The 15495-nt window shown below is 42.4% G+C and overlaps 1 protein-coding gene across 1 annotated transcript in view; it reads left to right on the top strand.

The window, feature by feature from the left end:
- Positions 1-15495, top strand: part of LOC146716611 (protein NLRC3-like) — a 200365-nt gene that overhangs the window by 20353 nt on the left and 164517 nt on the right. The gene's annotated exons all lie outside the window — the stretch shown is intronic.

A 15495-nucleotide genomic window follows, 5' to 3' on the forward strand; every position in this document is an offset into this window, starting at 1 on the left:
GCTTTACAGACAGCAGTCCAACACAAACATACACACATCATCCAAAACACAGTCCAACATCCAAATCTCCTCCACTGCCAGCATGAATGATGGGAAAGAGAAGGAGGAACACTCTGACATTCAGGGTTAGAATGAGTTTCATGAAGCAGACTGTGAAGATCAAAGCTGCATTAGAAAGCTTACATGAATGAATGAGTGGACAGAAGTGGACAGAGATCATCTGAAGCACTTCAAAGGCTTTAAATCAGCACATTTCTCTTTATTCTTTATCAACTCTGTTAGTTTCTCTCAGTTTTCTGTGGAATGAAGCTAACAGCAGGCTAATAAGATGCTGACCAATAGGTTTCTATTAAAGGTTGTAATTTGTATATGAAAAAGTGCTTTGGCTCAGCAGGGATCAGCTTACAGGTAGAATACAGCTGCTGGATGGGATTAGCATGTCATAGCTATCTACCAAACTGCTAACTGGGGGATTTCAGGCCATCTATGGATCATTTTTGCTAACTGTTTATTCAGCTTAGGCTCACAGGGCTGCAGCCTGTGCCCTAGCTGTCATAGGGCAAGAGGCGTGGTCCACCTGCACAGGTGAGCAGTCCATCACAGGGCCAACAGAGAGAGACAGAGAAGCACTCTCTCACATCCACACCTACAGCCAATTTAGAAGCACCAATGAACCTAAGCAGCATTTCATTGGACTGTGGGAGAACATCCAACCTCCACAGAAAGGCCAACAAGCTTCAACCTACAACCTTCTTGCTTTAAGGCACTAGTGCGAACCACTTTTCCCCATTTCAGCCCAAATCCTGCATCTTCCTGTTCCTGACTCCAGGCCAGCTCCACTAACACTTTCTCATCAGACACTGCCACCTAGTGGAGGAAGTCTTAGTCCCATTTGAAGCTTCAGATTACAGTTAGTTCCTTTACAAAGAGGTGGAGGTGGTGGGGCCACAGCACCATCATCACTGAGTGCCATAGGACACTTAACCTTTGTTTCCATATGCTGGGAACTTCCTGTTGTTCCAAGGAGGACTGGAAAATGTGTGAAAATCTCCCAGTCAGTTCCTCACAGCACACTTCAATCATTTCCCTCCCACAGCATCAGGACCAGGGCTTTTTCTCTCTTTGGTCCCACTAAGAGATTTCCACACAAACACCTCATCAGTGGGACTCTCAGAGCTACCAGCCCTTTGCTACAATCACAAAGCTCTTCATTGAAATCAATGATATCAAAGCTGGAATCCAATGAGTCCAAGTCTTCTGCTGATTCAGCATCACATTCATCTTTGCTCCTTGTTCTGCATCCCCACCATGGACTTCATTCCTTTCCAAGCCAGCCTTGAGTGTCCTTTATTCAGCTCATCCTCTGCTTTACTTTTACACCTGATTTTAGCTGCTTTATCTCTCTTTCAACAAGTTTCTGTGCCTCAATCTTTTTCTTCTCTCCCTCATAACAAGACAGCTTCTTCTGCCTGAGAACATGTTGGAGTGATTTACTAATCCAGGGCTGCTTATTGGGGAAAATACTTCCTGTTTCCAAAGTAATCCCCATTTTTCCCAGAAAGAAATGTAAGTAGAAATCGATGATCTAAGTGAGAACATGAGCCTTTAACAATAGCAGCAAAATATCTCTCCAATCTCAATACTCCCTCTCTCGACCTCTGGAACACCAGAGGTCACAATACATTGTGTTGGGTCACTCCTCGGCCCACTCAGCTGCTTCCATGTCCATCCATGGCATCATGGACATCGGGGTCACCACTCCCGCTCTGACCCTCTCTAGCCGTCCTCTGGCTCAGCAAATCAGACAACCTCATGTCATCTAAGTGGCCCAGTAATAAACACCAGCTCCCCCTCGAGAACACTCCATGCGTAAGATTAGGTTTTTTCTGCGTCCCTCTCTTGTGGTCCATCATGCCTCGGGCCTCCAGGATCCTCACCCCCCTGTGGTCGCCGAGATCTTGTGTAAAGCAAACCAAACACCTTTTCCTGCACCTCCCTAACTTATCATCTTTGGGACTCTTTAATCAAAAGCCTGATCCTAATTATCTTCTTGACTTATTGACTTGTATTTATATATATTCTTCAACGTTACTCATCATTTTAAAACTCTTAAAACGCTGCTTTCACGTCCCTGCATGCGTTTCCTGTCGCTTGCCTTATCTAATCATCAACATCCTGTACACAGAACTCTCGCTGCTGCAAGGCCTCCACTCTGACCTAGAATCTCCTTTCACAAGAAAATCATTATAAGCGCCTATTCTACTAAAAGATCCCAAAAAAAAACAACCACTTTAATCAATTAAGTTTAAACATATAAGCAATTACTCATGCATACATTTTATCACAGCTAAACGCTGCCTTGAAACAACTCCTGTGTGTTAACACTAACTTCATTTTAAAACTCACATTTCCTATGTTATAACCTGTTTTTGGTACAGCCTTTTTATTTCATCTTGCTCCTTTGATGTAACAATACCTTTTCATTCTAGTTTATCAGACTTAACCAAAATATATGCTTTCCTTCCTTTGGTCCTTCTCTAAAGCAAGAAACTCCTATTCAGTTCCTCTTTTCTGTCACTTGTTACAGGGCCAGCTCAAGTTCAGTTAAACGCTAAATTAATTTGAGGCCTTTTGCCTGGAATCAATACTGTCATGTGTGTTTATGGACTCTGTGTCTGTAAGCGTGTGCAATCCTTCAATAACTCATATCATCCTCACAGTAGATTGGCTAATCATAGCGCTAGCCAAAGGCTCGTGACCCACAAGAGACGAATTGAGCCACAACTCCCTTAAAGGCACAAAATGCAATATGTATAAAAAGTCATTTCTACGTATAAGCTCTCCCCTTTATCCTAAAAATAAATCTATGTAATATCTGTATGTGTGTCTTCTATTCATTAATGTAATTGTCAGTTATTTTCTCTCTTTATTTTACCTTCTTTTTGTTTACCTCTTTGTTTGTGACGTGGACATCCCTAAACCATCCTGAGTTCCGGCTTCAATTTCAACCCAATTGTACCCTCTATTCTCGCAGTCGAACTCGTCTGGGCTTCACCTTCCCACTGGCCCCTGTGCCCTTCTCTTAGTGTCCTTTGTTGTCTTGTGATCCCCAGCAAACACAGTCTGTTTCTTCTCTGTTTCTTCTCCGTTGCTCTTTTCAGTATTTTCCTTTTAGATTAAATCCCAGCCTGGCAAAATATCCCATTCAGTGTCTTTAAACAGTTATGTCACACTGTTCTTACCAGCCTGCAGTTCACCGTGCATTTTCCATCACGTGCTTTTCTTCCATGCTGCTGCTGGTATCGTCAGTGTAGTTTCAGTTGCACTGTCTTTTGCCTGCTGTTAATTCTTGAAGTCCACGATGTTCTGTCGGTCTTCATCAGGAGATTAACTGTCCTATGAGCTTCTTCTCAGGATCGGGACAAGTGGGAGGTCAAGCTGTAAAATTTTAAGCCAAAATCTGGCCTGTTTTCCTCCCAATTCTGTTAATCAATGGTTTTGTACTCAAGATTCTAGGTTGAAAGAAGTCCACCTGTATTGACACACTAAAGCATACAATTAATATCCTTTTCATTTCTTTTCTTAAAACCTCCATTTGCTTCATCTGCCTGGAGTTTAACTCGTATGTTTCTCTCTCTGTGTGCTCACTTGTCACAGTCAGTTCCTTTTATGGGCATGCAAAGTTCCTGTCACACACACCATTTCCTGTCAACCTTGCAGCTGCTCAGAACCATATTTTCTGTTTCTATCTCTCCTGTTTTGTTTTTTTTACAGGCTAATAAAACTCTTGTTTTACTAAGTCTTGATCTAAAACAATTCACCCTTATTTCACGCACACACTTCTAAATATACTAAATTCTTTGCGTTTGTCAGATCGTCTCACACACACACCGCCTTTTCTCTCACACTTCCACTTCTGCACTCACTCTACTATCAACTTTCATAGTGTTATTATTATTTATTTATTTGTACAAATCACACCCAATCACTCAAAGCCTGCTACTCACAGCATTCACACACTTAAACTGTGACAAGAGTTGAGGAATATACTCACAACACGCTTTCCTAAGAGTATTTCAGACATGCCTTTCATAATCAGAAAGAGCAAGTCAAAGAAAACAATTGAAACCTCTATTAATTCTCACAGCACACACATAGAATAGAAAAAATAAAACACACCAGCATTTATTGCTGATGAGAGGTTACTCCTAAAAGTAATATGTTAGTCTTAAATATATACAGTGCACTCACTATATTTATATATCAAAACTCAGTCAATTACTATACATTCACTACGGCAACTCAAAACTTTATTTATAGCCCTCTAATGAACATAAATGGCGTCTTAAACACACACTCAACAATGTTTGCAGCAGTATTTGTAAAACCAACTGTGGTTTAAACAGTTCACTGCTGACTAATTTGCATTTTCACACTCACACACACACAGTCTAAAAATAGCTCCAGCACTGCCTCAGACTCCTTTCACACAGAGATCTCTTATTTTATATTACAAAGACGTCTTATATTTACAACCACTGTCACATCTGTCAGCTTTAGCGCCTAAACAATTTCGACAAATTTAAGTTAACGGTCCAACCGATAAAGTCCAACTTTTTTGTGATCAATTAACCAGTATCTGTCCAACAGTTTCTGGCCTCATCTCTAAAATCCCTAACTCAATTTAAAAGCGTCAACAAACCCAAACTTTGCCTGAAGCTCTATTTTTGGCATTTCACAGCCAAGGCTTACCCCGAAGTTTTAAGTTAAAGTTACACGCCCGAAGTCCAACTTCTGCTGGCCAAAAAAGCGCAGACTACCGTTCCAAACGGTAAGGAGACTCTAACTCCTAGTTATTCTGGAGTGCCCCAAGCTCCACAGTGACCAACTGACTATCCCTCTTCGAGGACAATGCCTAAGCGTCCTTGGCATTGGCAAGCGTTACCTCTGAGCACTGCGCTTCCTATCAGTCCAACTGACGTTCTTGAATAATTTATAATACTTTGGAACAACAGTAAAACAGCCAAAAAAGTGTAAGACTGAAGCAGGTCCAACCTTATAACCAATACGGGCTCCACCCCAAACAATAACCAAATTCCCTAATATACTAAAATCACTCAGCAGTCCAACTGCTTTCCACGGTCCAACCGTATTAAATCCTTTAGCGGTCCAACCGCATTAAATCCTCAGTACTGTCATGAGATTCTCATCAAAATCAAAGCAGACATTCCCCAGTAATTTCAGTGAGTAGACTTTAATTTGTAATGTCCAATTTGGCACACTTTGGAAATAATTCAACAGGTAGTGCCTTACCTTTGGATAAGCGGCTTAGAACAACAATGAGAAAAAGAGAGCTGATTATTAGCTCATCAAAACACAAAACAAAATCACAATGAATTATCGGTTAATTTCATTTAAAATAATTCATTAAGTATTTATGTACAATTCAAATTAGTTAATTACATATTTTGTTGGTTTGTTTTCTATTTTAATTATTTTACTGACACATTTAATGAATTATTTAATGATGTATTTATTTAATTCACGTTGCTACTCCTGGCCCTGCATCGCTGTTCATAAATACATTTTATTTGTCAGCTTCACCCATCAAAGTCAGGGGGCGGGGTTAATGCTGATCAAGTCAACACCATTGCTTTGGTCTGGTGGGCGTTCTTTTAGTGGGCTTTTCTCAATACTAAGTAGGCCTACACACCAGGGTTTGGACATGTGTGGACCCAAACTATACTTTTACCCTTTTTTGTGTGTCACCAAATACACTTTAATATTTTCTAGACAAGAATGTAGTGGCATAATCTTTAACCTCTTTTGGCTCCAAACAGAAGTGACAGACTTGAGCAGGGTTCATTTAAAGGCTGTCAGAAGTGGAGTGGTGACGGGGAGATGTTTGACAGGACAGTGTTTCAGCCTCCACAGGTTCATGTTGTGCTCCATCAGTCAGTGAAGATGAAGTCAGTGCTGATGAGGCTGTAGAGTGTGTGAGGGATGTGAATGAGGATGATGAAGATCTGATGATAGCAGATAAAAACAGGCTGCAGAGACTTTGAGCCATACAGGGCACACAGTGTGTGTACAGAACAGCTGAAATCATTATGGAGGCCTCACTGGGATATGGAAGCATCACAGTACAGCTTCAGTGAAGCATTAAAGTCTCTGATATGAGATGAGAAATGAAGCAGCCAGAGCTTTTTCATGAGTGGAAACCCACTGTGACTGTGAGCTGCTGCTACAGCCTCCAGATTAGCCAGCAGCTCATCCTGCTCAACATGGACCTGTGGTCAGAGTGTGTGCTGGATAATCCGGCCCAGGATGAGGCCAAACTGACATGGGATGAAATGTCTGTCACATAATTGAGCTTAGTGTAGTTTCATTTCTGCACAATTTAAAAACAACCAAAACTTTGTTCTGTCTTTTCTATGTTATACTGTAGACTTTCTTTGATACTGTGTCCAAAAGGAGCAGCTTTTACTTTGAAGGGGAGGCGTCTCTGTTTCCTCTTCAGGTTGGATGATGGAAGCAAATTAGTAGCTGTGTCCCAAAACGTCGGCTGCATCCTCCAGAGGCTGCATTTGAAGGCCGATTACGTCACAGCCAGGCGATGAAGGCTGTCCGTATTTGTCGACTCCTTCAAATGTGCCCGACAAATGCGTCCTTCATTTCCCCGAATTTGAATTTGAAGGATTCGTCGGGTGTGTCCTTCGTGGCCCACCATATCCCAGAATTCATAGCGCGGCCCAGCCAAATTTCAGCTGCCAACAATGGCGGCTGCTACTAAGTTTTCAAATTACTCTTATTAATCTTTCTGGGTCACAAAATAAACTTTTAACATATTTTCAGGCGAGAAAGTAGCTGTGTAAACTTCAAATATCTGCTTGGTTTATCAAGACATCGCATATTTGCAAAAGTGTGCCGACGTTTTCGGAGACGTCTGTTCCCCACCCGCTCGCTAGCAAGCCGGGGGGTTCAATGGTCACTCCAGCCGGCGAGAGCAGCGGACGCCCGGCTTCATCGTTTTCAGACCCCGCTCTTTCACTACTCAGGTTAAACATGATATATAAGTCACTCGGATAACTTAAAAATGTAATTGTTTGCCTTTTTTCTGTGTTTTATTTGTTCCGGAGTAAATCGGTTTGGCTGAGATCAAAGTTCCTCCGGGATTTTCAAACAGCTGAATAAACGTTAAACAGGAAACTGATTAAACAGAAGTGTGAGACGGTCGAGAATTTACGCCAGTGTCCTGTTATATTTTAGATAGCAAGGAGCAGACGGCCGAGTTTATTAAACTCCACCGACACAGCGGTGACGCAAATCTGAAGGCTAGACCGTCCCATTTCACAGCCTCGCACTTCCAGCCTTTTCAGTCTTTGAAGGACCCGGCCCACGTAGACTGCGAATACCGGGTCCTCCGAAGGATGCAGCCGACGTTTTGGGACACAGCTAGTGTGTGATGTTCTTTCAGTGTTGCACTTTGTAGACGCTCCCTGAGCACTGGTCTCACAGCCAGCTGCACATAGAGACCAGTGTTGTTAGTCCAGGTCAGAAGATGACTTGTTGGAGTGAAAATGAGCTTGTAGTTTGTCTGCTTTAATAATGTGACTGGAAAAAGGTGTTGGACTTCAAATATGTCCATTTCTTTCACACTTCACCTTTAAAAGTGAAGCCTTGTGGTTCCTGGAAGGAAAAACACGACTTTTTCAAGTCTTTGTCCTGTTTTTATGAGAAATGTACGACTTTAATGTGAAACATTCAGAGTTTTTTCTCTTGTTGTGTTTGTTTGAAGCTGCTTCCTGTTGGCTTCAGCTGTTTGGAGTTTCCATTTTCTAAACTTCTACATTCTGAACCTTCTTCAGCTCTGAACAGATGATGAAACACTGAATGATTTCAAGCTCACACTTTGTCTAATAAACTTACATCTTTCATTCTTTATACAGATTGTGGGGCTGTGGTTTGTCAGAGATCAGCTGTGATTATCTGGCAGCAGCACTGAAGTCCAACCCCTCCCATCTGAGACAGCTGGACCTGAGCGACAACTACAAGCTGCAGGATTCAGGAGTGAAGCATCTGTGTGGTTTCCTGGAGAGTCCAGGATGTGGACTTGAAACTCTGGGGTCAGTCAGCATGTTTTAGTTGTGCTGAGATGAATATGATGTGAAAGTTGTGCTGACACTAAACTGCAGACATCAGGCTGATATTATACTGATCCACACTGAGGATCTTCATGGTAAAGTCTGTTTTCTTCTTCTCTGGTTTAGTCCATTGACTGCAGCAGAACAATGTTCACATTTCAAACAGTGAGACTCAACGTATGGCCCGCGGCCCACACGCGGCCTGCCCACCTTCCCTGATTCAGAGAGAGGGGACCCTGATTAACTGTGTAGTGTTCTTCCTCACAGTTCTAAGTATCAGACACAACAATGAATAATCCACAGCTGACTGTCTTTAGCAGGTCAAAGGTCACGGCACACAGCAGACAGTGGGAAATATTATAACTCTGATCATTTATCAGCACATATCCATATGTATAAAAACAAAGCTGACACTGTGAGACTTGATCAGAGGTGTGATCATCACAGCAGAGGCCTTTGTGTCAAAGTCACTGAGGATCAAACAGAAACACATGAAGCAGATTTTCCTGTTCTGGCTTTTTATAGCAGATAACCTTCAAAATATTCTGCAGTCCATCAAAAACTGAAGCAAACCATGAATCAACATGTGAACATGAGCTGATGCTGCTGAAGTGAAGCAAAGTTACAGAGGTTTGATTACAGACACAGCTGAGAGTTTGTAATCTGTCATCATTTTAAAAGGTTTACATTTCTTCAGTATATCCACATTTGCAGCTGGTACCTCAACCTCCACTTGTCCAACACAACTGCTGTCCACTGCCTCCATGACATTGTGATTTTGCTGTTGGTCTTCTGTCAGATCTTCATCAATCACTTCTGCACGGGGCACACCTTCAGACTCTGCAGCTGCATAACGAAAGCCTGTAAGATAAAATTAGACATAAGGTAAATGTACACCAATATTCCAATGACAGGTGTGTGATTCATCTGGAAGTTATGTGCGGATTAGTGTACAGTGATAGCAATTTAGTATGTTTTTAGAGGGGGGGGGGGGGGGGGGGGGGTGTTTACCTCGATGGGTGCTCTTTTTCGCTTCCGTTGCGTACGCCTTGAGTGCCGGTCCGAGTCTGATACAAGTATGTCGTCATGCCCCATGTGCAGTGTTGGTGCCCAGTCTGGATTTGTTACATCCATTTCATATGCTGGTTTGCCTGCAATAATGCCAAATCATAAGCTACTCAGTCGACATGATGTGGTTCTGCAGCATCACACATTAGCATGTTTTATCTCATTATCTATGACCTCAGCACGTTGAAAATAACACTAAAAGCCTTTCAAGAGTGATATGAATTAATTTAGAACTCACCGGAAAGAAAATGCCGTGAGCAAACCAACAAAAAGCTGGGGATTGCAGAGAACTCGATATCCGCTCGTCTCACCGCTGCAATCCAAGCCTGACGTCTTTGTTTAGTAATATCGGATACATGGGATCCCTCACGTTGCCTCCAGGATGGAAAACGATGAAAAGAGAGCCCGTTATCCAGCTTCTTGCCTTCACGATCGTGTGATCTAACGTTGCAACCGACAACACAACCCGTACGATCCATAGCTGAAATGGTATCCTTTGGCTGGCCTACTGTCATGGCGGAAGGGGGCGTGGCCCATCTCCCGTGACATCACGCTCCAAAGCCCTATAGGTGGGAAAATGTACCATGTCGACCAATCAAAAATGATATGGAAACATGACATTTGGTTGTTTAGCAAAAGGGGGAAGTTTTAGGAGTGACCGGCAAGAGAGAGCGAGTGAGCGAAAGAGAGAGAGAGTTTTGATACGTGAGAGATTTGTGACGTTTACCGTGTTTGGTCTCAAGTTAGTTTGTTGTCTTGTGTATTTAGTGTGTAGCTGTTGTTTTGTTTTGTGTGTCAGTTCTACTAGTGATCGTCACAGTTGCTGCCTTAAAGCCAACAAAGGCAGATTTCAGTGTAAACGCTGAGTGACACACCTGCTGTCAGACCTGCAGGTTTATCCCTGTGCTGTTCTCATATGTGTTAGAGTGACACAAACTATTGTTTGACACCTGATTGTTCTGTAAATAGTTTGAAATGATTATATGAAAAACGTCTGAGCCTTGGCTGCATTTTTTGGTAAATAGTACCATATAACTTTGTTGTTTGCAAAACGTGTGCGTATTTTTAAAAGTGTACAATCTCTATTTGCATTTCAAGTTATGAAGATGATTCGTTAAACATGTGTGTGGTTTTTACAGTCAAAATATCACTTTCTACTTGTATTTTAAATTTTGTCTGAATTTAGATAAATTGTGCTGATACAGTTGGTCAAAATGAGAAAATAACAGATTGGCAAGATAAACTGTTTTTAAAGGTAAAATATAGAGGCCACATCAAAAGTAGTCAAGAAGGGTTAAAGGCTAAAAGCAAAGTTGTCACCAAGTACTGTTTATATTTGTGTGTATTGCTGCAGCTTTTTTGAGTATTAATTTGGTGCCTTTGTGTGAAATAATGGTATTGTGAGTGATCCATATAGTCACAAAGAATAGCCACTTGTTTCTGTGCTACCAAAGTTCCCCGGCTTTCATTCAAAATGTGTTTATCGTCAGCACCTGCACATTAAACTACTTAAACATTATAAATGTCTTCAAGCTCACACTGAGGCCTGTGGGGTACTATCAGCCACTGAGACAGTACACACATTTATATGTGTTTGTATATGAATATTTCATACTTTAAGACTGCCTGTTTATTTAAGGGAGATGAACAAAATACATTGGAATTGTACAAAATAATATCATGGATGATAAATTAAATAGATTTTAAGTAGATGCTTGTGCATTCTTAAAGTCTTATATGTTGAACTGAACTATGTGATCTGTTCAAAGCCTTAATCTTAATTTGAAGTGAAATGTGCATTTTGAGTTTATACACTATGTATATAAGGCGACCGTTTCCTTTTGCAGTATTTTTGTGTGGTGTACTTTTCTATGTCTTAACAAAAGGGGAACAAAGGTGTTTAAGTTCACCTAGGATGATGTGTTTTAATTTTCACATGGTCTTGCTTGAATTTGACCCTGACAAAGGCGTATGAACTCTGTCAGCTGTTTGGAGTTTCCATTTTCTAAACTTCTACATTCTGAACCTTCTTCAGCTCTGAACAGATGATGAAACACTGAATGATTTCAAGCTCACACTTTGTCTAATAAACTTACATCTTTCATTCTTTATACAGATTGTGGGGCTGTGGTTTGTCAGAGATCAGCTGTGATTATCTGGCAGCAGCACTGAAGTCCAACCCCTCCCATCTGAGACAGCTGGACCTGACCAGGAACTACAACCTGCAGGATTCAGGAGTGAAGCATCTGTGTGGTTTCCTGGAGAGTCCAGGATGTGGACTTGAAACTCTGGGGTCAGTCAGCATGTTTTAGTTGTGCTGAGATGAATATGATGTGAAAGTTGTGCTGACACTAAACTGCAGACATCAGGCTGATATTATACTGATCCACACTGAGGATCTTCATGGTAAAGTCTGTTTTCTTCTTCTCTGGTTTAGTCCATTGACTGCAGCAGAACAATGTTCACATTTCAAACCTTCAAAGAAGAAGAAAAATCCTCCACTGGATAATTCACTGTGAAACTCTCCAACTCTTCATTCCACCTTAAAGTCTGTCTGACACTGAAATCCAAAGCAAAATGTGCGTTTGCTTTACAGACAGCAGTCCAACACAAACATACACACATCATCCAAAACACAGTCCAACATCCAAATCTCCTCCACTGCCAGCATGAATGATGGGAAAGAGAAGGAGGAACACTCTGACATTCAGGGTTAGAATGAGTTTCATGAAGCAGACTGTGAAGATCAAAGCTGCATTAGAAAGCTTACATGAATGAATGAGTGGACAGAAGTGGACAGAGATCATCTGAAGCACTTCAAAGGCTTTAAATCAGCACATTTCTCTTTATTCTTTATCAACTCTGTTAGTTTCTCTCAGTTTTCTGTGGAATGAAGCTAACAGCAGGCTAATAAGATGCTGACCAATAGGTTTCTATTAAAGGTTGTAATTTGTATATGAAAAAGTGCTTTGGCTCAGCAGGGATCAGCTTACAGGTAGAATACAGCTGCTGGATGGGATTAGCATGTCATAGCTATCTACCAAACTGCTAACTGGGGGATTTCAGGCCATCTATGGATCATTTTTGCTAACTGTTTATTCAGCTTAGGCTCACAGGGCTGCAGCCTGTGCCCTAGCTGTCATAGGGCAAGAGGCGTGGTCCACCTGCACAGGTGAGCAGTCCATCACAGGGCCAACAGAGAGAGACAGAGAAGCACTCTCTCACATCCACACCTACAGCCAATTTAGAAGCACCAATGAACCTAAGCAGCATTTCATTGGACTGTGGGAGAACATCCAACCTCCACAGAAAGGCCAACAAGCTTCAACCTACAACCTTCTTGCTTTAAGGCACTAGTGCGAACCACTTTCCCCCATTTCAGCCCAAATCCTGCATCTTCCTGTTTCTGACTCCAGGCCAGCTCCACTAACACTTTCTCATCAGACACTGCCACCTAGTGGAGGAAGTCTTAGTTCCATTTGAAGCTTCAGATGACAGTTAGTTCCTTTACAAAGAGGTGGAGGTGGTGGGGCCACAGCACCATCATCACTGAGTGCCATAGGACACTTAACCTTTGTTTCCATATGCTGGGAACTTCCTGTTGTTCCAAGGAGGACTGGAAAATGTGTGAAGATCTCCCAGTCAGTTCCTCACAGCACACTTCAATCATTTCCCTCCCACAGCATCAGGACCAGGGCTTTTTCTCTCTTTGGTCCCACTAAGAGATTTCCACACAAACACCTCATCAGTGGGACTCTCAGAGCTACCAGCCCTTTGCTACAATCACAAAGCTCTTCATTGAAATCAATGATATCAAAGCTGGAATCCAATGAGTCCAAGTCTTCTGCTGATTCAGCATCACATTCATCTTTGCTCCTTGTTCTGCATCCCCACCATGGACTTCATTCCTTTCCAAGCCAGCCTTGAGTGTCCTTTATTCAGCTCATCCTCTGCTTTACTTTTACACCTGATTTTAGCTGCTTTATCTCTCTTTCAACAAGTTTCTGTGCCTCAATCTTTTTCTTCTCTCCCTCATAACAAGACAGCTTCTTCTGCCTGAGAACATGTTGGAGTGATTTACTAATCCAGGGCTGCTTATTGGGGAAAATACTTCCTGTTTCCAAAGTAATCCCCATTTTTCCCAGAAAGAAATGTAAGTAGAAATCGATGATCTAAGTGAGAACATGAGCCTTTAAAAAGTCCCAGTGGGTGCAGTCAAAGCAGTCCCTCAGTCCCAGTATAGAGTCTTTGGTCCAGACTGGAACAACTGTGTGCCCAGTTTGAGCTCTCTTCAGTGCTGTGACCTGACAGACCCAGAGGGGCCATCACATCACATTTAGAAGCTCCCCTAATGGAGCCACAACACATGTCCAACACTTAGTCTGTCTTGTTGGACCAACTGGAAGAAATGATTCAAGGACTTAGTCACAGAACAGAGATTCAAATCTCCAAAATCCAACTGGCTGCATCAGGACATATAGTCTGAAACTCTGCACAGTTTCCTGTTTGAAGCTGCTTCCTGTTGGCTTCAGCTGTTTGGAGTTTCCATTTTCTAAACTTCTACATTCTGAACCTTCTTCAGCTCTGAACAGATGATGAAACACTGAATGATTTCAAGCTCACACTTTGTCTAATAAACTTACATCTTTCATTCTTTATACAGATTGAGTTTCTGTGGTTTGTCAGAGATCAGCTGTGATTATCTGGCAGCAGCACTGAAGTCCAACCCCTCCCATCTGAGAGAGCTGGACCTGTGGGGAAACAACCTGAAGGATCCAGATGTGAAGCAGCTGTCTGATCTTCAGCAGAGTCCAGACTACAGACTGGAGACTCTGGGGTCAGTAGAGTGATGGAGTGAGTGGGTGGTGCTGTCAGCAGTATTGTACTAAACACAGTCAGTATGAAACAAAGATCCAGTGTTTCCTGTAAAGCTGCAGCTTCTCAGTGAAGCTGTGAGAGGAGAATGGTGACAGGCTTCAGGATTGGACACAAACACTTCCTGTTTCTGACCTTTATGGTCACCATGGTAACGGCTGACACGCTCTGATCAAACACTGTCAACAGCCAATCAGCTCTCTGAACAAAGCAGCACGCAGACCAATGACTGCATTCATTTCCAAGTTTAAAGCAGTGAAGAACACAGTCTGTAGGTGAGGAAGAATTTAGTGAGAGCAGATGTTTGGATGGAATTCCTCCAGTTAACAGCTGGAACCGTCCATCTGGATTGTTGGGCTTGTTGTTGGGGTTCCTACAGAGCTCAGAGTGGACACACCAAGGTTCTTCTAATGAATGAAAGTCCAAACTCAAACTAGGAGGGAAAAACATTTTCATCAACTTCAATAAAAATCCAAAGATTAGAAAAAGTGAAGCAACAATGAGTCCTAGTACAGTCCCAGCACTGAAGTCCCTGCTGCTCTTTATACTGGATGTGCTGCATCACTGACTGACAGCTGATGAAGAGTCTCTGGAAACACTCGTTTATCTCCTCTGCTCTTCCTTCTTCTCTCTGCAGGTGGAGCTGATGATGGTAAACAGGACGGTGTGTGTGCTGAGAGAGGAGGAGCTGTGTCCTGATGATCCAGAGAGGTTGAAGCAGCAGCAGCTTGTGTGTAGAGACGCTCTGACTGGGCCATGTTACTGGGAGGTGGAGAGGAGAGCTTCATCCAGCAGTGACTGACAGAGGAATGAGAAGAAGTGCAGATGACTGTCAGTGCTGCAGAGTGAACTGCTCTGAGAACAGCTCCACTGTCAGACACAATGTAGAGTCCAGCATCATCCCTGTGTGTCCCTCTGGATCTGACAGAGGATCATCAGTGTATCTGGACTGCTCTGCTGCTGCTCTGTCCTTCTACAGTCTCTGCACAGTCTCTGTCTGACTCTGGCTTCAGACCCTCCTGGATCAAACTCACCTGGAAAGACTTTCAAACATCACTCAATAGATTTGAATACAGAATATATTTGATATATACTGTAGATGTACTGTAGAGTTGCAGTTTGTCACTTGTAAATACAGTCTGTGAGCAGCTGTGAGCTGAAAGATCTTTCTAGAAACACGAAATGTTTTCTCTCTTCTGTTGCTTTTTCATATATTTCCACAACATTAATATTGATCCCACCTGTCTCACCTGTTTCATGCTTTTATACATAATAACAGGACACGTGTGATCTGAGCGCTGCTGTGGTTGCTGTGCTGCACGTCTTCATTTAGATAACAGAGACATCTAGTGGTTCAGAGGGAGAACTGCAGGAGGTGGAGCTGTGTTTTAGCATGGAAAACTTTTTA

The sequence above is a fragment of the Copadichromis virginalis genome, linkage group LG3 (assembly GCF_057382275.1).
Source record: "Copadichromis virginalis isolate Kocher_CV1m ecotype Utaka linkage group LG3, C_Virginalis_male_GT1.1, whole genome shotgun sequence".
Classification (NCBI taxonomy): domain Eukaryota; kingdom Metazoa; phylum Chordata; class Actinopteri; order Cichliformes; family Cichlidae; genus Copadichromis; species Copadichromis virginalis.